The sequence below is a fragment of the Loxodonta africana genome, chromosome 4, assembly GCF_030014295.1.
Source record: "Loxodonta africana isolate mLoxAfr1 chromosome 4, mLoxAfr1.hap2, whole genome shotgun sequence".
NCBI classification, from domain to species: domain Eukaryota; kingdom Metazoa; phylum Chordata; class Mammalia; order Proboscidea; family Elephantidae; genus Loxodonta; species Loxodonta africana.
The window spans coordinates 121,351,937-121,367,772 of NC_087345.1; positions in this window are offsets into that span (position 1 = coordinate 121,351,937).

Genomic DNA, 15,836 nt, shown 5'->3' on the forward strand with positions numbered 1-15,836 from the left:
GGGTATCATCTGGTTCTTCACCAGGATCTTAAGTAAAAGTGGTGTTCTCATTTACCAAAATAAGCAGTCAATGTACAACAACATTTTAGCCTGAGTCCTTCTTTTGCTTTTTAAGTATATGAGACAATGGAAGATAAGTTTCATTATGCCTAATACTATCAGAATGCAGACTAAGCATATTACTATTCCTTGCAAAAACGATCTAGCCCATAGTGATCTAGACCATGTACTTATTCCTAATGGTAGCCAACGAAATAAATCTAGGGTTTCTAAGGGTGTTTATTCTACGTAACCAAGTAGCGTGCTGTCTAATTCTATGTATCTCTTGTTGTTGTTGTTGTTAGGTGCTGTCGAGTCAGTTCCAACTCATAGCGACCCTATGCACAACAGAACGAAACACTGCCCGGGCCTGCACCATCCTTACAATCGTTGTTATGCTTGAGCTCATTGTCGCAGCCACTGTGTCAATCCACCTTGTTGAGGGTCTTCCTCTTTTCCGCTTACCCTGTACTCTGCCAAGCATGATGTCCTTCTCCAGGGACTCATCCCTCCTGACAACAAGTCCAAAGTATGTAAGACGCAGTCTTGCCATCCTTGCCTCTCAGGAGCATTCTGGCTGCACTTCATCCAAGACAGATTTGTTCGTTCTTTTGGCAGTCCATGGTATATTCAATATTCTTTGCCAACACCACAACTCAAAGGCATCAACTCTTCTTCAATCTTCCTTATTCATTGTCCAGCTTTCACATGCATATGATGTGATTGAAAATATCGTGGCTTGGGTCAGGCACACCTCAGTCTTCAGGGTGACATCTTTGCCCTTCAACACTTTGAAGAGGTCCTTTGCAGCAGATTTGCCCAATGCAACGCGTCTTTTCATTTCTTGACTGCTGCTTCTAGGGCTGTTGATTGTGGATCCAAGTAAAATGAAATCCTTGACAACTTCAATCTTTTCTCCGTTTATCATGATGTTGCTCATTGGTCCAGTTGTGAGGACTTTTGTTTTCTTTATGTTGAGGTGTAATCCATACTGAAGGCTGTGGTCTTTGATTTTCATAAGTGCTTCAAGTCCTCTTCACTTTCAGCATGCAAGGTTGTGTCACCTGCATAACACAGGTTGTTAATGAGCCTTCCTCCAATCCTGATGGTCCGTTCTTCTTCATATAGCCCAGCTTCTCGAATTATTTGCTCAGCATACAGATTAAATAGGTATGGAGAAAGAATACAACCCTGACACACACCTTTCCTGACATTAAACCAATCAGTATCCCCTTGTTCTGTCCGAACAACTGCCTCTTCATCTACGTAAAGGTTCCTAATGAGCACAATTAAGTGTTCTGGAATTCCCATTCTTCACAGTGTTATCCATAGCTTGTTATGATCCACACAGTCGAATGCCTTTGCATAGTCAATAAAACACAGGTAAACATCCTTCTGGTATTCTCTGCTTTCAGTCAGGATCTATCTGACATCAACAATGATATCCCTCATTCCACATCCTCTTCTGAAACCAGCCTGAATTTCTGGCAGTTCCCTGTTGACATACTGCTGCAGCCGTTTTTGAAGGATCTTCAGCAAAATTTTGCTTGTGTGTGATATTAATGATATTGTTCTATAATTTCCACATTCAGTTGGATCACCTTTCTTGGGAATAGGCATAAATATGGATCTCTTCCAGTCAGTTGGCCAGGAAGCTGTCTTCCATATTTCTTGGCATAGATGAGTGAGCACCTCCAGCGCTGCATCTGTTTGTTGAAACATCTCAGTTGATATTCCATCAATTCCTGGAGCCTTGTTTTTCGCCAATGCCTTCAGAGCAGCTTGGACTTCTTCCTTCAGTACCATCAGTTTCTGATCATATGCCAGCTCTTCAAATGGTTGAATATCCACTAATTCTTTTTGATATAATGACTCTGTGTACTCCTTCCATCTTCTTTTGATGCTTCCCACGTCGTTTAATATTTTCCCCATGGAATCCTTCACTGTTGCAACTTGAGGCTTGAATTTTTTCTTCAGTTCTTTCAGCCTGAGAAACGCCAAGCCTGTTCTTCCTTTTTGGTTTTCCATCTCCAGCTCTTTGCACACGTCATTGTAATACTTTACTTTGTCTTCTCAAGAGGCCCTTTGAAATCTTCTGTTCAGTTCTTTTACTTCATCAATTCTTCCTTTTACTTTAGCTGCTCGATGTTCAAGAGCAAGTTTCAGAGTCTCCTCTGACATCCACCTTGGTCTTTTCTTTCTTTCCTGTCTTCAGTGACCTCTTGCTTTCTTCATGGATGATGTCCTTGATGTCATTCCACAACTCATCTGGTTTGTGGTCACTAGTGTTCGATGCATCAAAACTGTCCTTTAGATGGTCTCTAAATTCAGGTGGGATATACTCAAGGTCATATTTTGGCTCTCGTGGACTTGCTCTGATTTTCTTCAGTTTCAGCTCGAACTTGCATATGAACAATTGATGGTCTGTTCCACAGTCGGCCCCTGGCCTTGTTCTGACTGAGAATATTGAGCTTTGCCATCGTCTCTTTCCACAGATGTAGTCAGTTTGGTTTCTGTGTGTTCCATCTGGCGAGGTCCATGTGTATAGTCGCCGTTTATGTAGGTGAAAGAAGGTATTTGCAATGAAGAAGTCGTTGTCTTGCAAAATTCTATCATTTGATCTCCGGCATTGTTTCTATCACCAAGGCCATATTTTCCAACTACTGATCCTTCTTCTTTGTTTCCAACTTTTGCATTCCAATCGCCAGTAATTATCAATGCATCTTGACTGCAATTTCAGACTGCAGCAGCTGATAAAAATCTTCTATTTCTTCATCTTTGGCCCTAGTGGTTGGTGCGTAAATTTGAATAATAGTATTAATTGGTCTTCCTTGTAGGCATATAGATGTTTTCCTATCACTGACAGCATCGTACTTCAGGATAGATCTTGAAACATTGTTTTTGACGATGAATGCAACACCATTCCTCTTCATGTTGTCATCCCCAGCATAGTCGACTATATGATTGTCCGATTCAAAATGGCCAATACCAGTCCATTTCAGCTCATTAATGCCTAGGATATCGAGGTTTATGCATTCCATTTCATTTTTAATGATTCCAATTTTCCTAGATTCATACTTTGTACATTCCATATTCTGATTATTAATGGATGTTTGCAGCTGTTTCTTCTCATTTTGAGTCGTGCCACATAAGCCAATGAATGTCCCGAAAGCTTTACTCCATGCATGTCATTAAGATTGACTCTACTTTGAAGAGGCAGCTCTTCCCCAGTCATCTTTTGAGTGCCTTCCAACCTGGGGGGGCTCATCTTCCAGCACTATATCAAACAATGTTCTGCTGCTATTCATGAGGTTTTCACTGGCTAATGCTTTTCAGAAGTAGACTGCCTGGTCCTTCTTCCTAGTCTGTCTTAGTCTGGAAGCTCGGCTGAAACCTGTCCTCCATGGGTGACCCTGCTGGTATCTGAATACTGGTGGCATAGCTTCCAGCATCACAGCAACACACAAGCCCCCACAGGACGACAAACTGACGGACACATGGGGGATGTATCTCTTATTCTACTTCTTCTGTGTTATTTACCCAAATGCAACAAGAGATATTTGCTACAGCACAGATTCTAACTTCTTAGGCTAATAAAAACCCTAAGGCTATTCTGTCATCTCATGCCACCTTGGCTAATGAGGTCAATGACCGCTGTTGTGTTTCCATCCCTTTAGCAACTTCACTGACTATTTGTCCCGTAGTGATTTATAAATTTCTTAAAGATTTCTCTAATTCAACTCTACCATATGTAGGAATTAAAGCTATTAGAAAGGACTGACCCTGCTCTGAGTGTTGGACCAATAGATTTTCTTGTGACTCTTGTTTTCCAATATGTAACAATTTAACACTACCTTTCCAATATTTACTAGCACCATTGCTATGAATATTGAAAAGTAATCCTGAAGTTCCCAAGGTCATTGCCCACACACTCACCAGAAATCTAAACAAGAGATTTCCCATGTAAACTCACTGTTGGTTGGAAAAGGATCATCTAAACTAGTATAGTTGGATTCACCACAAAAAAAAAAAAAAAAACATATCAATAAGCTGGACACAAAGTTTGTTTAGAGGAAACAAGATATAGAAAAATTTACATGTGACAACAAATTTTCCATTAGTGAATATATGATTAGCAAGATAATACAGGATGGACAGTTCTTGTTGGAGGTATTCAGTTAATCTCTTTAAAACATACTAAGTGTTCTTCCCGCAGGCAAGCTGCACCTCCCTGATTTACCTATTAACAGTCATAGGTCACTTTCTCAGAAGCAGAAATGGAGTCTAAGACAAAACGGTGTCTGAGCCGGACCTTGTGTTAACCATTTTAGTTAGGCCAGGTGCCCCAGTTTCGGGGCAAGGCCACAATGCAGGAACTACTTGGTTTCCCAAAAGGCTGACTTGAGGCATGAGGTTGTCTCCTCTGAGAACCTGGTTTCTTTGAGATGCATGTAATTTTCTGCATAGCAAGGGAGTGACAGTTTGATTACAAACATTAGACAAGTATTTCATACAACATTGTCTTGAAGGCTAATTAAAATAATTACTGATTCATTGTAAACATAGGTCCCAGTCTGATCTTTGGAGTCATTTTCCCAAAACAGGCTGAAATCTTCAAAACAGCACAACACCCAGAGCAAAATTGTCTTACAAGTTTATCTAAATGATTGTTTGACTCAAAAGTAGCTTCAGAAATTAATTTTTTTCCTCAAAGCTCAAGGTTCAAAATAATACCCAAAGACAATGTCCTGTGTGGGTTACCCCAACCTCCAAAAAACCAGAAATCTGGATTCCAGGAGAATTACAACTCTTTCAACATTTTCTCATTTAGATAATGATCCTGCTATAGAATCTTTGCTTAAAATCATTCAATGCAATACTGAAGGACTCTATGTGGAAAATATTATACAATGCAGGCACCAACAAAAGAAGATGCAAAGAATAAAAAAGTCATTGTACCAAAAAGAATTAGTCGACATTCAAAAATTTCAGGAGGTAGGAGATGATCAAGAAATGATGATACTGAAGAAAGAAGTCCAAGCTTCACCAAAGGCATTGGCAAAAAACAAGGCTCCAGAAATTGACCAAATAGCAATTAAGATGTTTCAAAAAGCAGATGCAGCACTGGAAGCACTCATCTATGACAAGAAATTTGGAAAATAGCTATCTAGCCAACTGACTGGAAGAGATTCATATTAGTACCCATTCCAGAGAAATGGGTATTGAACAATATCATTAATATCACACACAAGTAAAATTTTGTTAAATGCAGAGGAGGCTTTAGTAGTACATTAACAGGGAACTGCCAGAAATTGAAACCAGACTCAGAAAAGGACATGGAACCAGGGTTACGATTGCTGATATCAGATGGATCTTTGCTGAAAGAAGAGAGTACCAGAAAGATGTTTACTTGTGTTTTATTTACTATGAAAAGGCATCCAGCTGTGTGGGTCATAACAAATTATGGATAAAATTACCAAGAATGGGAATTCCAGAACACTTAATTTTGCTCACCCGTATGTAGACAAAGAGGCAGTTGTTTGAACAGAAAAAGGAGATACTGTGTGGTTTAAAACCAGAAAAGGTGTATGTCAGTGTTGTTTCTTTTCACCATATTTATTCAATAAGTATGTTGAGCAAATAATCTGAGAGGCTGGACTATATGAAGAAGAATGGGGCATTAGGATTGGAGGAAGACTTATTAACAACCTGTGATATGCAGATGACACAATCTTGCTTGCTGAAAATGAAGAGGACTTGAAACATTTATTGATGCAGATCAAAGGCCACAGCCTTCAGTATGAATTATACCTCAAAATAAAGAAAACAAAAATCCTCACAACTGGAGCAATAAGCAACATCATGATAAATAGACAGAAGATTGAAGTTGCCAGGGATTTAATTGTGCTTGGTTCCATAGTCAATGCCCATGGAAGCAGCAGTCAAGAAATCAAAAGACGCATTGCATTGGGCAAATCTGCTGCCAAAGACCTCTTTAATGTGTTGGAAAGCAAAGATGTCAGTTTGAGGACTACGGTGTGCCTGACTGAAGCCATGATATTTTCAATCAGCTCATATGCATGTGAAAGCTGGACAATGAATAAGGAAGACTAAAGAATAATTGATGACTTTGAATTATGGAGTTGGTGAAGAATACTGAATATACCATGTACTGCCAGAAGAATGAACAAATATGTCTTGGAAGAAGTACTGCAAGAATGGTCCTTAGAAGCGAGACTCCTTAGAAATGAGACTTCATCTCACGTTCTTTGGGCGTGTTATGAGGTGGGACCAGTCCCTGGAGAGGGACATCATGCTTGGTAGAGAGTCAACATAAAAGAGGAAGATCTTCAACAAGATGAATTGACACAGTGGCTGCAATGATGGGGTCAAATACAGTGATGATGGCACAGGACCAGGCAGTGTTTCATTCTGTTGTACAAGGTTCACTACAAGTTGGCAACTCAATGACACCTAACAACAACAAATGCCACATTTGGAAGTAAAATATAAGACAGTAATGACACAAAAAAACATATAAAGTAACTGTTGCATACGTGATGCAATATTATCTGTATTTAAAAGTAGATTGTGGTTAAGTTCCAAGTGCAAATTATAAACCCTGCAGCAACTATCAGAACAAGAAATAACATGATTTAACAAAAATATCGGTAGAGAAGATCAAAAAGAATGCTGATGGTAACTAATCTCAAAGAAAAAATTAAAAGGAACAAAATATATGAGACATTAGAAAAAAATAATAGTAAGATATAGACTGAAATATAAAAATATCAATAATTGCATTAAATGTAAACAGACTAAACACACAAATTAAAAGTGAAAAATGGTCAGATTACGTTAAAAACAAACAAACAAGAAACCCATGATCTGATTATATGCTGTCCATAAGAAAGGTGTTTTAACTATAAGAACAAAATTGGCAGTAAAAAAAGGAGCAATTTACTGAAACATGAAACTTGAATAAGACTTAGAAGTATTTTTAAACTATTATATACTGATATAATAAAATTAGGTAGTAAATATTTTTATTTGTAGGAATTTCTAGACTATGCAAAACCCATTAGGTTAAGTGCTACAGCTGCTAAACAAAGGGTCGGCAGTTCAAATCCACCAGGCACTCCTTGGAAATTCTATGGGGCAGTTCTACTCTGTCCTATAGGGTCACTATGAGTCGGAATCGACTCGACGGCACTGGGTTTGGTTTTTGGTTTTTATAAGGTTAATAGTTCACTGTGGTAGGTGTGAAGAGTAGAATTTACTGCAGAAGAGCATGAGGGAACAGTTTAGTGTGACGAAAATGTTCTGTATTTTGATTAGGCTGATGATTATAGTGGGGAATATGAACACATCAAATTCTAAACTTAAAGCAGGTGTATTTTATTTTATGTAAACTATACTTCAATAAAGTACATGAAAAAGTAACAACTGAAAACATTGGTCTAGTGCAAGAAATAAATTTAAATATTGAACCTCCTCTCTAACTTATCAAGACAGGTAAGTTGGAAAACAAGTTGTTATTTATAGTTATCTATGGCAGTTGACCTAATACCCAATTCATTGAGCTCTGCGTTAATGACAGTGTGAAATTATATTAGTGGTACTAAAACATGTAGTTTACTTCAATATGCTAGAACTCAGGAGATATCTACTAGTTATTTCTGCAACATCAATGTTTTTAAAAAATATATCATTTCACTTTTGAGTGATAACTAGTATACATCTTGCTGCATAGTTCTCTGATATCTCTCCAGCTTTGCCTTCCAGAAATCATGACATACATTGAGTTACACTGAGAATATTACTTAGGTCAAAACAACAGCCCCAACTGATGCCATTTCATGGAGACCAACGGCCTTCAAGTAAGAAATGTGGTACAAAGCTCTAAAAATCTACAATAGCTGACCTTCCAGGGTTCTCTGCCATGAAGTGTGCTTTTTAAAATGTGTTTTGCTTTAATTCTGCATCCCACTTTGAAGAGCGGCTTCTGGGGGTCTTAAATGCTAGCAAGCTGCCATCTAAGATGCATCATTTGGTCTCAATCCGCCTGGATCAAAGGAGAATGAAGAACACCAAGGACACAAGGTGATTACGAGCCCAAGAGACAGAAAGGGCCACATGAACCAGCGACTACATCATCCTGAGACCAGAAGAACTAGATGGTGCCCAGCTACAACCGATGACTGCCCTAACAGGGAACACAACAGAGAACCCCTGAGGGAGCAGGAGACCAGTGGGATGCAGACCCCAAATTCTCATAAGACCAGACTTAATGGTCTGACCGAGACTGGAAGGACCCCAGTGGTCATGGCCCGCAGACCTTCTGTTGCCCTAGGACAGGAACCATTCCCGAAGCCAACTCTTCAGACATGGATTGGAATGAACAATGGGTTGGAGAGGGATGCTGGTGAAGAGTGAGCTTCTTGGATCAGGTGGACACTTGAGACTATGTTGGCATCTCCTGCCTGGAGGAGAGATGAGAGGGTGGAGGGGATTAGAAGCTGGCAGAATGGACACGAAAAGAGAAAGTGGAGGGAGACAGCAGGCTGCCTCATTAGGGGGAGAGTAATTGGGAGTGTGTAGCAAGGCGTATATGGGTTTTTGTGTGAGAGACGGATTTGATTTGTAAACTTTCGCTTAAAGCACAATAAAAATTATTTTAAAAAAATGTGTTTTGCTTTAGTCTCTCATCTCATATGCCTGAGTATGAATTATTGTATTTACACCAGCATATGTGTCACCTGATGTGGCAGAGAGTTAAACTCTGTTAACATGATCTAAAAGACAGCTGATACTCTACCAGACAGAATCAATTTTAGGATTTACAAAGTAATATCATAAAAGAGAAAAGATAATCAAATTTTGCAAGATATTTTACATCTTATTATTGTTGTTGTTATTGTTAGGTGCCACCGAGTCAGTTCCAACTCATAGTGACCCTATGCACAACAGAAAGAAACCCTGCCTGGTCCTGCACCATCCTTACGATTGTTGTTATGCTTGAGCTCACTGTTGCAGCCACTGTGTCAATCCACCTCCTTGAGGCTCTTCTTCTTTTCCGCTGACCCTGTACTCTGCCAAGCATGATGTCCTTCTCCAGGGACTGATCCCTCCTGACAGCATGTCCAAAGTTTGTAAGACGCAGTCTCACCATCCTTGCTTCTAAGGAGCATTCTGGTTGTACCTCTTCCAAGACAGATTTGTTCATTCTTTAGGCAGTCCATGGTATATTCAATATTCTTCTCCAACACCACAATTCAAAGGCTTCAATTCTTCTTCATTCTTCCTTATTTATTGTCCAGCTTTTACATGCATATGATGCGATTGAAAATACCGTGGCTTAGGTCAGGCCCACCTTAGTCTTCAAGGTGACATCTTTGCTCTTCAACAATTTGAAGAAGTCCTTTGCAGCAAATTTACCCAATGCAATGCGTCTTGATTTCTTGACTGCTGCTTCCATGGCTGTTGATTGTGGATCCAAGTAAAATGAAATCCTTGACAACTTCAACCTTTTCTCCATTTATCAAGATGTTGCTCATTGGTCCAGTTGTGAGGATTTTTGTTTCCTTTATGTTGAGGTGCAATCCATACTGAAGACTGTGGTCTTGATCTTCATTATAAACATGAAAATTATTAGCAATGAAAAAAATAATGTAACGCTTATGCATTAGGAAAGGATCTAGAGAAAATCCATCATGAAACCAAAAGACTATTGAGAAGTACCAATAGAAAAACGTGCCGAAGAAATTAGAATTTAGTATTTCATTTTGAAGTTCAGATTGAAGTAAGAAAAATAACCTGTGCAGATGCTTAAAATAACACCTATGCGTGGCAAATATGAGATATAATTACATAATTGTCTGAGTCTTTGGTAAGAATAAGAACACCCATAGCTTTTAAATGTGCTAATTAATACACCACTAATTAAATAATGTCAGGTTGGCCAAGAGGTCTAACGTGCTAGACTCAAACTTTCACTGCCTGCACTCAGGGTATCTGGTCTACAAATGGAGGTGTGGGTTTGAATCCACTTCTGACATAGTTCTATTTTGGAAACCCTGGTGCTGTACTGGTAAAAGAGTTCAGCTGCTAACCAAAACGTCAGCAGTTTGAATCCACCACGCACTCTTTGAAAATGATATGGGGCAGTTCTACTCTGTCCTATAGGGTCACTATGAGTCAGAATCAACTCAATGGCAATGGGTTTGGTTTTTTTTGGTAACTAAATAATTAACAATAAAACTCAGTGGAAATCTAAAGAAAAATAGACATATGATCTAGAGCAGAGGTCAACAAACTATGTTTTCCTGGACTACATCTCTCCTCTTTTTCTACATTAAGTTTTATTGAAAAACAGCCATCCCCGTTTATGTATTGCCTATGGCTGCATTTGTGCTATAAGACCAAAGTTAGCGTAGTTACTAGAGAGATTATATTGCCTGCAATGATGAAAATACTCATCATCTGGCCATTTAGAGAAAAAGTTTACCAGCCCATGGTTCAGAAGACAAAGTTAGACGTGAAAGGAAATATTTTTCCAACAGTGATAATATTATTTGCTTTAAAGAGTTTAGGTTGCCTTTCATGATAGAATTGGATTGGTATTTAATATTTATATTGGTAAGAGAAACAATGAACAAGTTTATCATGAGAAATTCTTCGCAGAAAATAGCAGAGGAGGAGAGAGAGAGAGAAAGAAAGGAGGGAGGTAAGTAGGATGGAAGAGAGAGAGAAAAGATTGGTATAACTACTGACATAAAAGATCAATAATGTAGATTTTTTATGTGAGTTGTTATTAATCCTTGCAAGAACCATATCTATTATCAATTCTTCATTCCTGTAAAATTGGAGAGAGAGTTATATATCTATACAATTCTCTTTGATTTTGAGTTTCACTTTTGGTTTTTAAAAATCAAAGATCCTTTGAACTTTTAATGAAATTCCTGGGCCCTTTCCCTAGAAAAATGTCCATATTCAAAAACCAAGTTTTGTTTACAATTTATTTCAGTATATGATCACCATAATGCTCATTTACTAACACTTCTGTTGCTCCCAAGTCAAAATTATTGCACTGGATTTAAACATATTTATTATCTCACCTTAAATATTTTATATTTTAGCCTTGATTTTTTCTATTTTTTGCACATTATAAGTAAAGATATAAGCAATATTTTTAAGATCATAGAAATCAGGCACTACTAAATAAAATTAAAGGAAGAGACAGGCAATAAATCTTTTTTTAAATTAATAATATTAGCATATTCAAAAGAATTAACCAAATATTCATATCTTAAATATTATTTTAAAATAATTAAATGTTTCTTAAAAATACATTCCTCTAAAGATGGAAACCCCACAAACAGCAATCCCAGTTTGAAATTTTAAAGTAGTATAATAGTGATATAGTTGTATAGTAGTACAGTAGTAGAATTTTAGCAAAATTACTAAAAAGAAAGCAATAATATGATATAATTTCTATATAGGTGTATTACTTGTTTCTTTAGATTTTATCACTATGGTGTTTATGTGGTTATTGCAAAATATTAGAATAGAACATACTTTTTTTAAGTAAGATCACAATTATGGACCTATATTACCACTATAATAATGAGTTTTTTTTGGGGGGGGGGACGTAGCTTTAACCCCAATAAATTTTTTTTTTTTATAGAGTGAGTGGAAACCCTGGTGCCGTGGTGGTTAAGTGCTACGGCTGCTAACCAAAGGGTCAGCAGTTCAAATTCACCAGATGCTCCTTGGAAACTCTATGGGGCAGTTCTACCCTGTCCTATGGGGTCACTGTGAGTTGGAATCAACTTGACAGCCCTGAGTTTGGTTTCTTTGGTTTCATAGAGTAAGTGTGTCTTAGAAAAATTCCCAAGATTTTATTTGTCCATTACTTCTTTTAAGCCAAGCTCCATTTTCTATTTCTAAATATTTAAACTTTTCTAGTGTTTCAGAATAATAATATATCCAGAGGGCCTTGGAAATGATTTTCTCAAATTCCAGCAAAAAGAAGGGAGGGTGATGAGTAAAGTTGTATTGCCTACTCTTATTAATAATGGACTGAGTTTAGTCATTCTTGAGAAATATTAATGAAATTGATTGAAAAAAAATTGAAGGCACATTTAAAATTTATGTTACATACATGCATGTACATGCAACTGGACAGCTGGAACAATCAATTACGGGTACAAAAAAAAAACCAAACCCATTGCTGTCCAGTCAGTTATGACTCATACCAACTCTATACGACAGAGTAGAACTGTTCCGTAGGGTTTCCAGGGTGCAGTTGGTGAATTTGAACTGCAACCTTTTTGGTTAGCAAATGAGCTCTTAACCACTATGCCACTTGGGCTGCCCACCAATTTTGGGTACATGGGACTCTAACAGGATCACATCTCTTAAATGTTTACAATTTTCCTTTACTAACAGTAATTCAATCATCCCCATCTAGGGGATTTATTCAGCTGAACGGGGCCAAACCTGCTTCCATAATGCTAAGAGAGAAAACCGGCAAGTCTAGTTGCTTTAATTATTGTCACATGGTGTGGTGACTGTTGAAGAGAATCCTTTACAGTCCCAGGTAATGTGGTTTTTTTTGCTCATCTAGATCCCTGCCAATTCCTTGTGGCTCCACATTGGCTCTCCTCACCTGGGAGGTGGGAAGTTTTTAAATTGTTCATCTCCAGGACCCACCCTTAGAGCATCTTGATTATTAGGTCTAAGAAAGCCTCCTGGGTGTTTCTTTAAAGCATCCTGGATGCTTCAAATTCCTAGCTAAACTCAAGAGCCATGGGGTTAAGCAATATTTTATTGTAGGGCACGTTAAAGCCTTTAAATTATTAAAATCCATTTTTATACAGGCTCAGCTGCTACAGTCTGAAATTGATCGAACATACAATCAAGATGCATTGATAATTACTGGTGATTGGAATACGAAAGTTGGAAACAAAGAAGAAGGATCAGTAGCTGAAAATTATGGCCTTGGTGATAGAAACAATGCCGGAGATCGAATGATAGAATTTTGCAAGACCAACGACTTCTTCATTGCAAATACCTTCTTTCACCAACATAAACGGCGACTATGCACATGGACCTCGCCAGATGGAACACACAGAAATCAAACTGACTACATCTATGGAAAGAGACGATGGAAAGAGCTCAATATCATCAGTCAGAACAAGGCCAGGGGCCGACTGTGGAACAGACCATCAATTGCTCATATGCAAGTTCGAGCCGAAACTGAAGAAAATCTGAACAAGTCCACGAGAGCCAAAATATGACCTTGAGTATATCCCACCTGAATTTAGGGACCATATAAAGAACAGATTTGATGCATCGAACACTAGTGACCAAAGACCAGATGAGTTGTGGAGTGACATCAAGGACATCGTCCATGAAGAAAGCAAAAGGTCACTGAAAAGACAGGAAAGAAAAGACCAAGATGGATGTGAGAGGAGACTCCGAAACTTGCTCTTGAACATCGAGCAGCTAAAGTAAAAGGAAGAATTGATGAAGTAAAAGAACTGAACAGAAGATTTCAAAGGGCCTCTCAAGAAGACAAAGTATTATAATGACATGTGCAAAGAGCTGGAGATGGAAAACCAAAAAGGAAGAACAGGCTTGGCATTTCTCAGGCTGAAAGAACTAAAGAAAAAATTCAAGTCTCAAGTTACAACAGTGAAGGATTCCATGGAGAAAATATTAAATGACGTGGAAAGCATCAAAAGAAGATGGAAGGAATACACAGAGTCATTATACCAAAAAGAATTAGTGGATATTCAACCATTTGAAGAGCTGGCATATGATCAGAAACTGATGGTACTGAAGGAAGAAGTCCAAGCTGCTCTGAAGGCATTGGCGAAAAACAAGGCTCCAGGAATTGATGGAATATCAGTTGAGATGTTTTAACAAACAGATGCAGCGCTGGAGGTGCTCACTCATCTATGCCAAGAAATATGGAAGACAGCTTCCTGGACAACTGACTGGAAGAGATCCATATTTATGCCTATTCCCAAGAAAGGTGATCCAACTGAATGTGGAAATTATAGAACAATATCATTAATATCACACACAAGCAAAATTTTGCTGAAGATCATTCAAAAACAGCTGCAGCAGTATGTCAACAGGGAACTGCCAGAAATTCAGGCTGGTTTCAGAAGAGGATGTGGAATGAGGATTATCATTGTTGATGTCAGATGGATCCTGACTGAAAGCAGAGAATACCAGAAGGATGTTTACCTGTGTTTTATTGACTATGCAAAGGCATTCGACTGCGTGGATCATAACAAGCTATGGATAACACTGTGAAGAATGGGAATTCCAGAACACTTAATTGTGCTCAGTAGGAACCTTTATGTAGATGAAGAGGCAGTTGTTTGGACAGAACAAGGGGATACTCATTGGTTTAATGTCAGGAAAGGTGTGTGTCAGGGTTGTATTCTTTCCCCATACCTATTTAATCTGTATCCTGAGCAAATAATATGAGAAGCTGGACTGTATGAAGAAGAACAGGGCATCAGGATTGGAGGAAGGCTCATTAACAACCTGCGTTATGCAGATGACACAACCTTGCATGCTGAAAGTGAAGAGGACTTGAAGCACTTACTAATGAAGATCAAAGACCACAGCCCTCAGTATAGATTACACCTCAACATAAAGAAAACAAAAATCCTCACAACTGGACCAATGAGCAACATCATGATAAACGGAGAAAAGATTGAAGTTGTCAAGGATTTCGTTTTGCTTGGATCCACAATCAACAGCCATGGAAGCAGCAGTCAAGAAATCAAAAGATGCATTTCATTGGGCAAATCTGCTGCAAAGGACCTCTTCCAAGTGTTGAAGAGCAAAGATGTCACCCTGAAGACTAAGGTGCACTTGACCCAAGCCATGGTATTTTCAATCGCATCATATGCTTGTGAAAGCTGGACAATGAATAAGAAAGACCAAAGAAGAGTTGACGCCTTTGAATTGTGGTGTTGGCAAAGAATATTGACTATACCATGGACTGCCAAAAGAATGAACAAATCTGTCTTGGAAGAAGTGCGGCCAGAATGCTCCTTGGAGGCAAGGATGGCAAGACTGCGTTTTACATACTTTGACATGTTTTCAGGGGGGATCAGTCTCTGGAGGACATCGTGCTTAGCAGAGTACAGGGTAAGCGGAAAAGAGGAAGACCCTCAACAAGGTGGATTGACACAGTGGCTGGAACAATGAGCTCAAGCATAACAACGATTGTAATGATGGTGCAGGACCGGGCAGTGTTTCGTTCTGTTGTGCATAGGGTCACTATGAGTTGGAACTGACTCGATGGCACCTAACAACAACAACAGCAGGAGGAAATATATGGCACCCACACAATTTATCACATCTATTATACTCTTGGGAAACCCTGGTGGCGTAGTGGTTAAGTGCTACGGATGCTAACCAAAGGGTCGGCAGTTCAAATCCACCAGGTGCTCCTTGGAAACTCTGTGGGGCAGTTCTACTCTGTCCTATAGGGTCGCTATGAGTCAGAATCGACTCGACGGCACTGGGTTTGGGGATTATACTCTTGAGCCCTTATTCTTCTATTAGCATTTAGGGAACCTATGTTTTTTTGAAGCAGGCTGGGATCTGCTGCCCTGCCTCAACCCTGTCATTTACCAAAGAGAAAATGAAAGGTGAAGAAGGTTAAGTAATTGCCCCAAGTCATAGTCAAACCAGATTCAAGACTTGTGTCTCTTTTACCTGGTTCTCTTTTCCTTCTTCTGTATGAAATAACTCAATATTGTCCC